This window comes from Eleutherodactylus coqui, chromosome 6 (genome assembly GCF_035609145.1).
Source record: "Eleutherodactylus coqui strain aEleCoq1 chromosome 6, aEleCoq1.hap1, whole genome shotgun sequence".
Lineage (NCBI taxonomy): Eukaryota > Metazoa > Chordata > Amphibia > Anura > Eleutherodactylidae > Eleutherodactylus > Eleutherodactylus coqui.
In genome coordinates, this window is record NC_089842.1 from 74310229 (window position 1) to 74324678 (window position 14450).

Genomic DNA, 14450 nt, shown 5'->3' on the forward strand with positions numbered 1-14450 from the left:
TGTAAAAGCGCGAAATCGGTCTGAGTTTCTTGGACTGATATCGTGCTCGCACGTGTGATAGCACCCTGAGGGCTCCTTCATAGTGGCGAGAAAATCATGCGAGATTTGTGCGTTGTGAATTTTACGCATAAATCTCACACAAATATGAAACCCGTTCTTTTGAATGGGTTAATTCACATTTGTGATGCAGGAAATACATTGCAGCTTGCCCATACATTTTGAGATATTGCCTGTTGTTTTCAATGAGGCTGGTGGCAGCAGCATTGGCCCCATTAAAAACAATGGGAGAAGATCAGTATCTCCTGCCGCGGCTGTGATGAAGGGAATCCTCGCAGTCACGCCTCGCAACCAGGGGTTTTCAGGAATGACGGCCCAATATTGCCCTCACCAGTGTGCAGGAGCCCTCACTTAGAAGGAACCTAAGGCTAGTTTTAGAGATGAGCGAGTATACTCGCTAAGGCACATTCTCTCCCCCCCCCCCCGCTCCCCACCGCAACTCCCCTGTCACCTGCGCCGACCCCCCGAATCTTTAGAGACGAGCGGGGAGATACTCGGCTAAGGCACTACTCGCTCGAGTAATGTGCTTAGTGAGTATACTCGCTCATCTCTACTAGTTTCACAAGGACGATCATAATTTTGCCGTGAGAAAATCATGGCAAAATCGCGTCTTCGTTTTATGCGTGTCACTGCTGTTTTTTTTTTCTTTCTTGCATCGCATCACTGCCACCCGCAACAAAATCACACTTTTTTTTTTACTGCGAAAGTCAATGGGACTTTCTAATGTTAAAATTGCATCGCATGTTTGTTGCGTTGCGATGCAATAAAAAGCAGGCTCCAGAGGGAAACATGGGAGACTAAAAAAATCACATCGCTGAAAGATAGAGCATGGCGCAATTTTTTGTTCTTTCAACATCGCATCAGTGAAAATATTACAGATGGGAAGGAAACCACTGAAAATCATTGGTTCCATAATCTTCTTTTTTACTGACTATCGCAGAGGGAAAAAGCGCATGAAAATAGCGCGTTTTTCTCGCCTGTGTGAATCCACCCTCAGGGTGCCTTCACAGGAGGGATTTTCACGTGCGAGTTCCATCCAATAGCAATATGGATGAACTTTGCATGTGACGATAACCCATTGATTTCAATGTGTCTGCGCACATCAGCGATTTTATCATTAAAAGGTTATTGCTTATCCTATTTTTGGGTGATTCCTCGCATTATTTCCTATGGGATCTTTTTTTAAAAATGACATCGCAGCGCAGGCCAGGTGATTTATATGCGAGTGCGATGCAATTTGTGTCATTGAAAACTTTTGGAAGCACTTGCGATTTTTTTCACATACATGAAAACCACAAGCATATAGATGCGATGCAATGTGTTTTTGCTTGCATGTAGAATCTCAATTTAAAAAGCGCAAAATCAGTCTTAGTTGCTTGGATCGATACCGCGCTCGCCTGTGTGATAGCACCCTCACTTAGAAGGACCCTAAGGAAATTCTCCAATCTACATTTACTTCTATCCATGGTTACATAGAGTGGTTCTATCTTGATAAACTCTAAGTTTAACCCATTTAAAAAACAGATTGTGACCGAAAGTTAAAAAGAAAATCTCAAAAAATTCTTTAAAAATGTGATTTCTACAAACGGTCCTTTTCTGATGACACATTCCCTATAAGCTCTTGGGTGGTTGCACAGCTCCATTCCCAGGATGCAGACCGTGGAGAGACACCTGTCGGATACAACTGTTTAAGAGGGTTGTCCAGCTGGGATTATTTTCTTTTAATCAGTTTAGAGCTTGCTTACACCTCTCTTTCGCCTCCATGCCCCCCTCTCCCACCCCTCACACCCGGCTCCATCATACGTTTCTGCCTGGAACGGCCATAGCATCCAGATGGAAACTTGAACAGAGCCATAAGTTTCCATTACTCAAACGGAGACCAATAATCCCTCTGGCATAAATGTCAGTAAGGCTCCCTTCACACGAGCGTTTCATCACCGATAAAGCATTAACCAAAAATCGCGACCATCTGCAGCATCGGATTCCAATGTTTTCATTGAGATGGACGATTTTTAGCTGTGTTTAAACATTGCGGCCGCAATAATAGGACATCGGCGAACAAATACGCCAGTCGATGTTTTGAAAAACACATCGCCCATATGAAAGAGGCCTAAAAGACAGAACTCTGCTCAAACAGAGACCTTATTGGTCTTTGTTCGAATAATAGGAGTCTATGGTTCTGTCCAAGTTTCCATCAGGATGCCGCTTCCAGCAATCCAAATGTTATCCTGCAATGGAATCCGAGGATGGAAACCTTTTTGCGCACTTTCCCCTTTGTTTAAACTGTTTTATAAAAAATTAAAAAGCCACATTTGATATAGTTGCTGCCATAGCAACCTGTGCAATAAATTAAACACACTACATTGCAAATGCTATTTAACGAAAAATAGAGCCAAAATGCTTGTTTTGTTAATTTCGCCTCTAAGAGAGACACAATGACACTGATCAAAAAAGTGAAGTATACTTCAAAATGGTACTAATAAAAAAAACAGCTCACCACACAAAAAACAAGCCCTCACAGAGCTCTGTGAATGGAAAAAAAATTGTTATGTGACTGAATGCGGGGATGTAAAAAAAAAGTTTTGGAAAAGTGGAAAAAAAACCCAAAATATATAAGACAGCCGAGTGCAGGGAAATATCACTGGGGACCGCTGTATGTGGTTCCCGGTCACATGATCACCGTTATCCATCGGATAACGGTGATCATGGAACGTTAAAAAGTTTTTACAAAAAGTTTAAAAAGTTAAAGTTTCATCTCCTCCTACGGAACGTATCCGTGAGCGCAGATGAAATTACAAAACTAAGGTCCCCGGATTTGTCCCCCGATGGGATCTATATGTGTGGACCTTACTCCGTCTTCAGCGCACGCGCCTGTCAGTATATTGGTGAACACATTCGTAAAAGTCCAGGATTGCCCAGGAAATTTAAAATTTCCCTGCTCCTGGCTACCAAAGGTAGCTGGGAGCCTGGAGATGTCACTGGGGGGCCGCGGTATGCGGTTACTGGTCACGTGATCGCCGTTATCCAATGGATAATGGCAATCATGTAAAAGGTTAAAAAAAAGTTGAAGTTTCATCTCCCGTCACCGATGCGATGGGTGAGAGGAGATGAAACATCTTCCCGGAGGCCTCCACTTTTGAACCCTGATGTGATCCTTCTCCACGGACCTTCCCCAGCTTCTGCGCGTGCACCCGCCAGCAAAATGCCGGACACATGCGCAGGAAGCGGGGAGCCTGTGAAATTTTAAATCTCCTTGCTCCCGATAAACAACAGTTGCAGTGTGCCTGGAGCAGTGACCAGTGGCCTCGTTGAGCGGCCCCCGGTCACCTAATAAAAAGGTTAGAAATTGCGGATTCTGCATGCGTTTAATCTGCGGTAATTGTACAGTATATTTGCACATATTTGATATATTTAGAGATGAGCGAGCACCAAAATGCTCGGGTGCTCGTTACTCGGGACGAACTTTTCGTGATGCTCGAGGGTTCGTTTCGAGTAACGAACCCCATTGAAGTCAATGGGCGACCCGAGCATTTTTGTATTTCGCCGATGCTCGCTAAGGTTTTCGTTTGTGAAAATCTGGGCAATTCAAGAAAGTGATGGGAATGACACAGCAACGGATAGGGCAGGCGAGGGGCTACGTGTTGGGCTGCATCTCAAGTTCCCAGGTCCCACTATTAAGCCACAATAGCGGCAAGAGTGGGCCCCCCCGCACTGTCAGCGTAAAGATCGTTCTCCTCTGTCACAGCTGTAACAGCTGTGGAAGAGAAGAACGATGTTTGCCCATTGAATTCAATGGAGCGGCAATACAGCAGGTTCCACTGAAAGCAATGGGCTGCCGGCGATCGCAGGATGAATTGTCGGGAAGGGGTTAAATATATAAGCCCTTCCCTGCAATTCATCCAGAAATGTGTTACAATAAAAATATATACCGGCGTATAAGGCGACGGGGCGTATAAGACGACCCCCCAACTGTCACCTTATACGCCGGCAATACAGTGGAGCAAAGAATAAAAATCATTACTTACTTCTTCTGACGTTCTGCGCCGCTCCTGCAGGCTGTCGCTCCCTCCTGGTTCCCGGCAGAGCATTGCTTTCTGGACGCAGGGCTTGAAATCCCCGCCTCCAGAAACACAGCCAATCACAGCCATTCAATGACATCATTGTCATTGGCTGTGATTGGCTGAAGGCACGTGTGTTTCTGGAGGCGGGGATTTAAAGCCCTTCGTAGAGAAATCAATGCTCTGCCGGGAACCAGGAGGGAGCGACAGCCTGCAGCAGCGCCGCAGAACGTCAGAAGAAGTGAGTAATGATTTTTATTCTTTGCTCCACTGTATTGCCGGCGTATAAGGTGACAGTTGGGGGGTCGTCTTATACGCCCCGTCGCCTTATACGCCGGTATATATTTTTATTGTAACACATTTCTGGATGAATTGCAGGGAAGGGCTTATATATTTAAGCCCTTCCCGACAATTCATCCCCGCGCTCGCCGGCAGCCCATTGCTTTCAGTGAAACCTGCTGTATTGCTGGTTCCATTGAATTCAATGGGCAAACATCGTTCTTCTCTGCCACAGCTGTTACAGCTGTGGCAGAGAAGAAGGATTTGTCTTCTATATGTTCTGAATGGGGTCGGCGCTGCTGCCGCCGGCCCCATTGAGCGCATATAGAGAAGATTTATAGCCTTAAGAAGGACCGTTGGGGTTCTTGAAACCTAAAATCACTCCGAACACTCTCCCTATAGCAGCTCCACCAAGATACCACTTTCCCTGAACTAATGTCAGAATGCATCTGTGGCGAGCCGTGGGAGGGGCAGATTTTAATACTCGGGTGACACCTAATCTCACCAGCCACTCACTGCAGGGGGGTGGTATAGGGCTTGAACGTCCCAGGGGGAAGTTGTAATGCCTTCCCTGTCTTTCTATTGGCCAGAAAAGCGCGCAAATTTCTCAGGGAAGAAAATGAAAGTAACCCGAACACCACGTGGTACTCGTTACGAGTAACGAGCATCTCGAACACCCTAATACTCGAACGAGTATCAAGCTCGGACGAGTATGCTCGCTCATCTCTAGATATATTACAATTAGAGATGATATATTACAACTAGAGATGAGCGAGCACCCAAATCCTCGGGTCCTCATTATTCAAGTCGAGCTTTTCGTAAAATTCGAAAGCTCTACTCGAGTAACGAACCCCATTGACTACAATGGGAGACTCGAGCATTTTTGTATGTGGGACGCCGGGTCCTGAGCTTTTTTTTTCTTCTTGGTTTATGTGTTCTCTCTCTCTATCTGCCTGCCAAAAAATTTGCCATTGACATGCACGCTGTGTCGCGGCGGGGAGGGGCCAAAACAGGCACGTCACGGTGGGGAGGAGCTAAAACCTGGGGCGGGGTCGAACACGGCTTGATGCTCGTTCGAGTAACGAGCACCATTGAGTACGCTAATACTCGAATGAGTATCAAGCTCGGCAGAGTACGTTCGCTCAACTCTAATTACAATTGAAAATCTGAAAAAAGGATAATTTTTAAAAATTTTTCCAGATTTTGGTGCTTTCAATAAACATACACAAATTCTATCGGTCTATTTTTACCACCTAAATGAAGTACAATATGTAGTGAAAAAACAATGTCACAATCACATTGGATATGGAGCTATTCTATGTTAAAGTGACACTTGTCAGATTTCCAAAATTTGACCTGGTGATATAGGTGCAAACAGGCTTGGTCACTAAGGGGTTAAGGGGACAAAATTAATTTAAAAATTTAGTAATATATTCACTGAGGGAGTAAACATCAATTTATGCTAGGGCCAGAACAAGCTCTCTTGATGCCAAATACAGGTGTGCTCCTCACCCTCAGTATCTCTGCCCCCAACCACTGGCCTACTGACCACTCTACCATACTGTACACTGCCACCCAATGCTGCAGGGAAGAGCTGATAGGATACATAAGGCTCCTATTAATTAAAAGTCAATTCTGTTTGACAAGGTATTTTTTTGCAATGCCCCCGCTTCTCCAAAGCACCACATGGGGGCACTTTCTCAGCCTACTACTTCTTCCTGCCCTGATTGATGTCATATGACATTTACGGTAATAGCATGGCTGGCCTTAGTTACGTGCGACTTTTGAGGTCACACATAGTGCCTGCCACCTTGTAGCCGGGAACCTGGTGGACGCAGGTGGAGGTCCCCCCACAAGTCTGACCAGATGAATTTCTTTCTCTGTTTGTCAGTGTCTTGTGGAGCTATATGAATCATTGCTGAGTTCTGTTATCGTATATAAGTAATGAGCTTGGTTCTGGTACAGTATTTATTAACTAAGCTGCTATCTTGCTGCTTTCTGCACAAGCAGAATACAGGCAGATTGCCAATCAGTGCAGTTTATATTGTTTTTATGTATGACGCAGGAAGGGGAGGCGAAAAAAAACATTCTGCACAGGGTGCCATCTAATCCAAGGCCGGCAAAGTTTAGGAACAGTACAGTGGAACATTAGGTAAAGAGAGTCCACTGTTCTCTATGGAGAGATATGGTATAATACACAAGTCTGGGTGAAGAAGAAGCGAGCCGAGAACATAGAACATGTTGTACTTTATTTCCCTGACCTTTGCTCTGCTGTCCATTTTGATAACATAGCCCTGTGGGTTCGATCCCAACTCAATGGCATTCACCTGTCAAAAGTGGAACCATCGGAGACAGATGTAAGTAATGTTAGAAATTCCTGAAATTACTAATTACATTCAGAAATATAGATGTGCAATTTCCATTATCTTGGCAGAAGTTGAAGTGTTTGACTTTTTAATACAGTGCACTATGCAGCAGAGTACGATAAATTATTCTCTGTTATCAGCTCTTTTCCTGAAAAAGTGAATAGAGGCATTGGTTACAGTGTCCTTCTATGGGATTAGAGCATAAAAGTCAATGCCATATGGTGATATAGTATTGATGTATGTCATATAAATGTCACACCTATGGTAGGTACCATCACCACAGTACAACATGGTATGTAGGCTTTTAAACATTTCTTAGTGCTGCTCTTCTCTCACCCATCCCAAATTAAGGGACTTCTACAGGAATATCTCCCGTACCTGCAACCCTCAGGTGGCAGCTCTACATGTTGGAGGTACAAAATCTGCTGTATAGCAACTTTCAGTCATTCATTTCCCTATATCATTGCTAATATCCTGCACTGTGATTACATATATTGTGTTACTGAGGTTTTTTGTGACATTAGCCAACTTTATTTAATAGTCTACCAATATACGTGACCTGAACTAACAGCCTCGTAGATCCCCTTGGTCCAGGTCTCCAGACCTAAGGTTGGACCAGGATTCCGTACGTTCGGGTCATGAGACCCTCGGTTGAACTGAGCTGCTGCTTGTTCAGGTTCTTGGACCCACAGTCGGGCTGTGATGCTGTTAAGGCTCTTTTACATTGGCCAACAATCAGGCATAAGGAACGCTCATTTGCAAATTGTCCGCCCATTTGAAGCTGCACTGAATCAGCTGAGATACGAGCCAACGCTTGTTTGTCAGCTGATTGCATCTTATGTACAGACCACAAAAAATTGTTCTCGTCGATGGCATATCTCACGGGTGAAAGAGCGTGACTTCTCTTTTTGGATTGTGCAAAACTGAACAATAATCATTCAGTGTAAGGGCTCTTCCACACTAGCGTTGGCGTTTTTACATTTTCTCATCCACACTGTTTATCGGCATGAATGGACGTTTTTCCGCGATCACGGCCAACGTTTTCTTGCCCATTCACACGACCAGGAGTGACATTTTCAGCAAAAAAAAAATTGCAATTCGAAAAACCCTCGCTCTGCAAAAATCCTCTGGATGCCTTTAAATGCCTACATAGCATTGGACGCTGCTAAACTGCCTTCCTTCCCTTTCTTTGTCCAGCTTCCATAGGAGTCTATGGGAGCCGCCACCATATATTGGGTAAAAGATAGTTCCAGAACTATGTTTTTGCCTAGTGTATGTGCGTTGGAGTGTATTTCGGTTGCGTATGTTACATTTTTCACGGTTCAACGTTTTTACGCGCCTTATATTCGCCCATGTGAACTGATGCATTGGAGAACAATGGCTCAGATAGTCTTGTATATCGGTTGGGGGTAAAAACACGCCATTTATGCGCTCATGTGAATGAAGCCTAAGGCTAACCTCACACGGGCAAGTGCAATATTAGGCTGTGGCATGGCAGCGGTGTAGTTACCTATAAAGTGTAGAGTAAAAGAGCACCAGGGAATACTTATACTGCAACCCTTTCATGACCAAGAGTCATTGATGCTCCTGTGTCCGGGTCATTTTCTACAGTCCTGGCATACGCATTTTCAAAAAAATCATAATTTTTTAATTTTTCCATTGATAGGGCTGCATGAGGGACTCATTTTCTTTGTAGGGTGACCTGTAGTTTTTATTGGTACCATTTTTGGGTTCATACGACTTTTCTATTACTTTTCATACAATGTTTTAGTTTGCTACATTTTATATGACATTTCATGATATAGCGAGCATGCTGCAGAGCATGTCAACTATAGAGGAACTCCCTAAAACTCATAAGGCCTAGTGCCCACGGCCGTGATGGGCTCCGCAAGCAGAATTCTGCAGCAGAGTCTATCACGGCGCCCCCCCCCAAAGACCCCATACTCACCTCCGGATTCTCTGCCCGACATCCCGCATCCCATGCCAGCGTTCATGCGCAGTACAGCGCATGACGCGCCGGCAGTGTCATGTGATGCGCCGGCAGCGTCTTATGACACTCCCACAGCGTCACATGACGCGCCAGCCTCGTCATATGGCGCGGGCATTGGTGGGCAGGGAAGCGTTTTCACGCTATCTACTGCTGTGCTACAGCAGAAGATAGCATGACGGACGGCTTCCATTGACTGCAATGGAAGCCGTCCACGCGTACACCCGCAACAAATAGAACATGGCGCAGGTGATTACGGGTTTTTTCATGGGGCGGAATTCCACGGTGGAATTCGGCACCGTGAGCATTAAGCTATTAGGTTCAATAGAACCTAATAGCTGCAGGCCAGCGCAGCGGATTTTCCGCCCGGTGATACGCGGCGTAAATCCGCCCGTGGGAAGTAGGCCTAACCTGAAGAACTCCAGCTATCCAGTGGTGGTCCAGTATATAATATATGCACAAGATTCACATTCATCTAGTGCCGGCTTCATGAATTTAGCGCATGCCTGGTAACAAGCATAGAAATATGTAGGATAAATAAGCAGTAAGCATTCAGTATAGTAAATCGGTGGCTCCGCAGGTTGTGATCATCTCCCTGCAGATGTCTTTTTCATCTTCAGCATCAGATTGCCCACCGCCCATGATGTTCTCTTTATAGAAGCACTATCTCAGTTACCGCAGTCTACAATACGGTCACAAGTCATAATGTTACATACAACATCATGGGCTGCAACAATAAGACAATGAGCAAGCTCCTTCCGGACAGTTCTGGATGGGGAGTATGAAGTGGAGTAATCAGGATCTTTGTTCTGTAAATTGCTGAGGAGTGAGCATTCTTCTAAAGAAACTTGTAAAAGGAAGCGAGGGAACCATGGAGCATGTAATCATGACATGACACTGGCGGTTGTGATGTGACAATGCTCTAGTCACGTGGGAACATCAAGCACTGTATGCTTTTAAAGGTTTTGTTCATATAAACGTTTATGCATAGTGAAGGTTTAATTCACATTTTAATCACCTTTATTTTATATAGTACATGCAGTATGTGGCATCACCATAAGTCCCAGATAGCACACCCGCTGTCTTGGGTTTATATTCGACCCTAAACTTTACCTCTCGGCCGAACGTGTCAGCTGCACCTCAAGAACATCGCAAAAATCAGCTCTTTTCTCACCTTGGACTCACTACAAAACGCTCACTGTCGCCCTCATCCACTCTCGGCTCGATTATTGCATCTCACTGCTGATCGGCCTTCTCCGCGCCAGACTCGACCCCCTCCAATCCACCCTGAATGCAGCAGCCAGGCTCATCTTCCTGTCCAGCCGCTACTTGGATGCCTCTGCCCTGTGTTCATCCATAAAGCTTCATACATTGACTCCCTCATCTCAATCCACCACCCGAGCCCCGGCCCTCCGCTCCTCTATCGAAATCAGATTAAGTGCTCCTTTAATCTGAATGTCTCATTCCTGCCTCCAAGACTTCTCCAGAGCAGCACCTGTCCTCTGGAACATGCTACCCCAAAGCTATCCGGGCAATCCCCGACACACAAAATGCACCTCTTCAGGGAGGAATACCATATTCCCTAAACCAAACCCCTCTGTACTCCGCCTGATAACATGCTCCCTGACCTACTGACTGCAATCCCTGTTAGCCACAATCAACCGCCCCCTGCAGTCATACCGATTCAGCCATCATACGGCTTAAGTCTGACAATTGTTAATGAGTATAGCATCCCTCACTCTCCCCCTCGCCATACCGTGCACATCTCCAGACCCTTTACCTTCTGTATCACCCCATTATTTGTAGTATGTAAGCTTGTTGGAGCAGGACCCTCACCCCTACTGTCTCCATCAATCAATTACTACATGTAACAGTGGTTTTTGTAACTTTGTTTTTTGTATCTGTTCTCCACTGTTTTGTGAGCGCTTTGGAATATGTTGGCGCTATATAAATATGACTATTATTATTATGCAGCACTTTACATCACATGATGTTGGGTTCTGTCCTCATTGGGGCTCACAATCTATATTTACCTATCTGTATGTTTTTGAACTGTAGGAAGAGACCGGAGTACCCAGAGGAAACCCACACAAACATGGGAAGAACATACCAACTCCATGCTGATGTTGTCCTTGGTGGGATTTGAACCCAGGACCCTAGAGTTATAAAACAACTGTTTTTTCCTCTGTTTTCTCCTCTCCATCTTGGGGTTTCTTCTCAAATGACGAAAACAAATTTTACACATTGTTTTTACACTGTAAAGAAGTCTATGCATGATAATAATATGCAAAAGCATCACAAAAAAGCCAAAATGGCCACTGACCCAAAAAAATGCATGACAAATGAAAAAAGCAACAAAAAAATCATGGTTGTAGTGCATTTCCTATTCCCTTATTGACCTACAGATAGTGTCTTTCCGCAATGTTTTTGTGCCACAAAAACTGCAACAAAAAATGCCCAGAAAAACACTACAAATTAAAAACACCACATAAAAACTCTTAGGGGAATTAAGATTGGCGTTTCATACGCTGGTCTTCATATACTCCCCAGTGACACAGAATGGCGCACGCCTCTTTATAGGCCGCCCATACACAAACATCCATGCCAGTTATGAGCTAGAATAGATTTCTTGTATAATTTCCACCAGTTTTTGGTATAAGTGATACATGCATGTGTTGGGCTTGGGTGACCGTGCCTACTCTTGGCAAGCTATGCCTTTTTTTCTAAAAGTTTCATGAACTGGTGTACACTGCAAAAAGTTGCAAACTTTTTGTTAAACCAAGGTCTACTACAAAAGTTGCAACTTTTGTACACCATATTTAATGTGATAAATCTTCCCCTCTGTGCATGATGCCACCCTAGGATTGCCACCCTGGCACTGTCTGGGCACTGAGTTCTAAGGTTATGTCTACATGTAGCGGATATCCTGAAATTTCAACCACATCACTTGTACTGTAAAACACTGCAAATTTTCCACAACCGGCTTCACGCGTCTCATAAATGCTGTGGACTTTTCGCACTATTTACAGTCGAGCCGTATGAAGAAGATTTCTAACATCTCCTTTACATGCAGTCAAAAATGTACACAACCAATTTGCAGCATTTTAAAAAATTCTGCAGATTGTAAATCCTCAGAATGTCTATTTCTGCTGCAGATTTCAACCCTTTGAATACAAGAATTGCAAATCTGCAAATAAAAACGTGGGCACCATTAGGGCTTATTCAGATGTGCGTATATCGGCCGAGTTTTCACGCCCGGCCGATATACGCTGTCCTTCTCTGCAAGGGGACGGTCCGGGAGCAGTGCACTGAGCTCCCGCCCCCTCTCCGCCCTCCCATTGCAAACAGTGGCGAGGGGCGGAGAGGGGGCGGGAGCTCAGTGCACTCCTCCCGGCCCGCCTCCTCCCTCTTCAGAAAGGAACAGCGTATATAGTCCGGGCGTATAAACCCAGCCAATATACGCACATCTGAATAAGCCATTTGGTCACGCCGCATTTGCTGCAGGTTTTCCGTAGTGGAATATTCGCAGCGATTACGCTTCACGTGACGGTATCAACAGGATCTGCTCACACATTGTGGCTTTGCTGCATAATTTCGGCAGCAGGTTTCACACTGAAATTCTGCAGTAAGTTACAATGGGGTTTTCATGGGGTTGTCTAGATCATTGATGGCTTATCTGTAGGATAGGCCATAAATACAAGATGCGTGGAGGCGTACTATTTAGGGCCTCCTAAGTTCAACTACTCCCTTTGGCGATGCATTTGTGTACTGAGCTGATTTCTATAGGAAGTAGACAAATCCGTTCATGCTGCAGTTGCCTGGTTTGGTGCTACAGGTAAAGTTTATATTGAAGGGAATGGCCTGTAGCACCAATTCTGGCCACTATAGTGTGAATGGAGCTCTCCGCTTCCTGAAGAAATCAGCTCAGCTTACAAGCTAGTAAACCGCTGATCAGTAATTTACAACTCCTTTAACTCCCTTACCTCCTGACTGGGAGGCAATTAACAAGTAAACTTGGCCTGCACCATATCCTAGCGGGAATCAGTTGTAACTGATAGCTGAGCTGCAACAACAGGGATCAATGGAAACATTGATCCCTACTCTTAACCCTTTACATGCTGCAATCAATGTACATCGCAGCATTTAAAGGGTTCAGCACTCTCTTTTTGGGACATCATCAGCACTCTGCGATGTAATCGTGGAGGGCCGATGGGTTGCCATGACAATCGGACGCCATACACTGGTGTCTGGGCTTGCCATGGCCAAGGATGGCTATTCTGAGAAGTACTGTAATGCATTAACATAGTGATCATGGCTTTAATGGTTCAAGACCCCTACAGGGACATAAATTGTAAAAAAATAAATAAAATTAATGAAAAAAACCCAAAACGCATCTTTTTTTTTTTAAGCTCTTTCCGCTGTTTGTATAAAAAAAAGAAAAACATTTTAAAAGCCCACATATATGGTACCATCGTGTCCGTAACAACCTGTACAATAAAATGAGCACACATCCTGCATGGCAAACATAGTGTTAACCCCCACCACCACCAAAAAAACTGAAGCAAAATGCTCATTTTCTTAATTTTGCCTCCCAAAAAAACACAATAAGGGTTTATTTACACGAGCGTATATCGGACGACGTTTCCACGGCAAGCCGATATACACTTCCATCTGAGCAGTCCCCCTTCCCTCCTCCTTACCGACTCTCTGTCTCTCTCCTCCCCTTGGAGCGGTTTGCAATGTGAGTGGGCGGGACGGGGCGGATAAAGCCCTAAAAGTGATCAGAAAAGCCATATGTGCCTTGAAAATATACTAATATTAGCTACAGCTAAAAAAAAAACCAAAAAAAAACCAAGAGCTCACACAGCTTCGTCCATGAAAAAAATGTTTTTATTGGAAATATAATTTTGGTATTCATGAGATTGTACCAGGCCACAGAAAAAAATAGCATGTCATTCATACTGCAGGATTAACTCTGTAAAAAAAACAAACTTAGGTCCCCTGCACATGAGCGGAAATTCCCTGGCAGGATTTCCTGCGGAATTTCCGCTGCTGGAAGCCTGCTAGGATTGCGTTAACAAACGCAATCCTAGGCAGACGGCTGCGATTTGATCGCGCGAAATATCGCGCGGCAAACAAATCGCGGCATGCTCTATTTCTGTGCGGGGCTCGCATAGCCCCACATAGAAATGTCACTCACCCGCCACCGGCTCCAGTCTGCGCATGCGCTGGCTGCCCAGCAAGCCGGCACATCAAACGGCCGGAGCCGGCAGGCGCGGGTGAGTACGCGCTGGTTCCTGCAGGCGCTCGGGTTGCGTCCCGCAGCGAGAATTCTCGGCAGACGGCCACGATTTGTCCGCGTGAAATCACGCGGAAACCAAATCGCGGCATGTTCTATTTCTGTGTGGGTCTCACAGAGGCCCGCACAGAAATGTCACTGGTGACGGGCCGGCTCCTCTCTGCGCATGCGCCGGCTGGAGTCCTAACTCGAGATGAACAAGCATACTCGGTAAGGCGATATACTCGAGAGAGCATCGCCTTTTTTGAGTACCTGCTGGCTCGCCCCTGAAGATTCAGGGGGGCCGCGGGGGTCGGGGGCAGCGAGGGGGAACAGGGAGGAGAGTGACATCCCTCTCTCTCCCTCCCCCCCCCCCCTCTGCAACCCCCCACTCACCTCCCCCCCCCCCTCAAATCTTCAGGTAC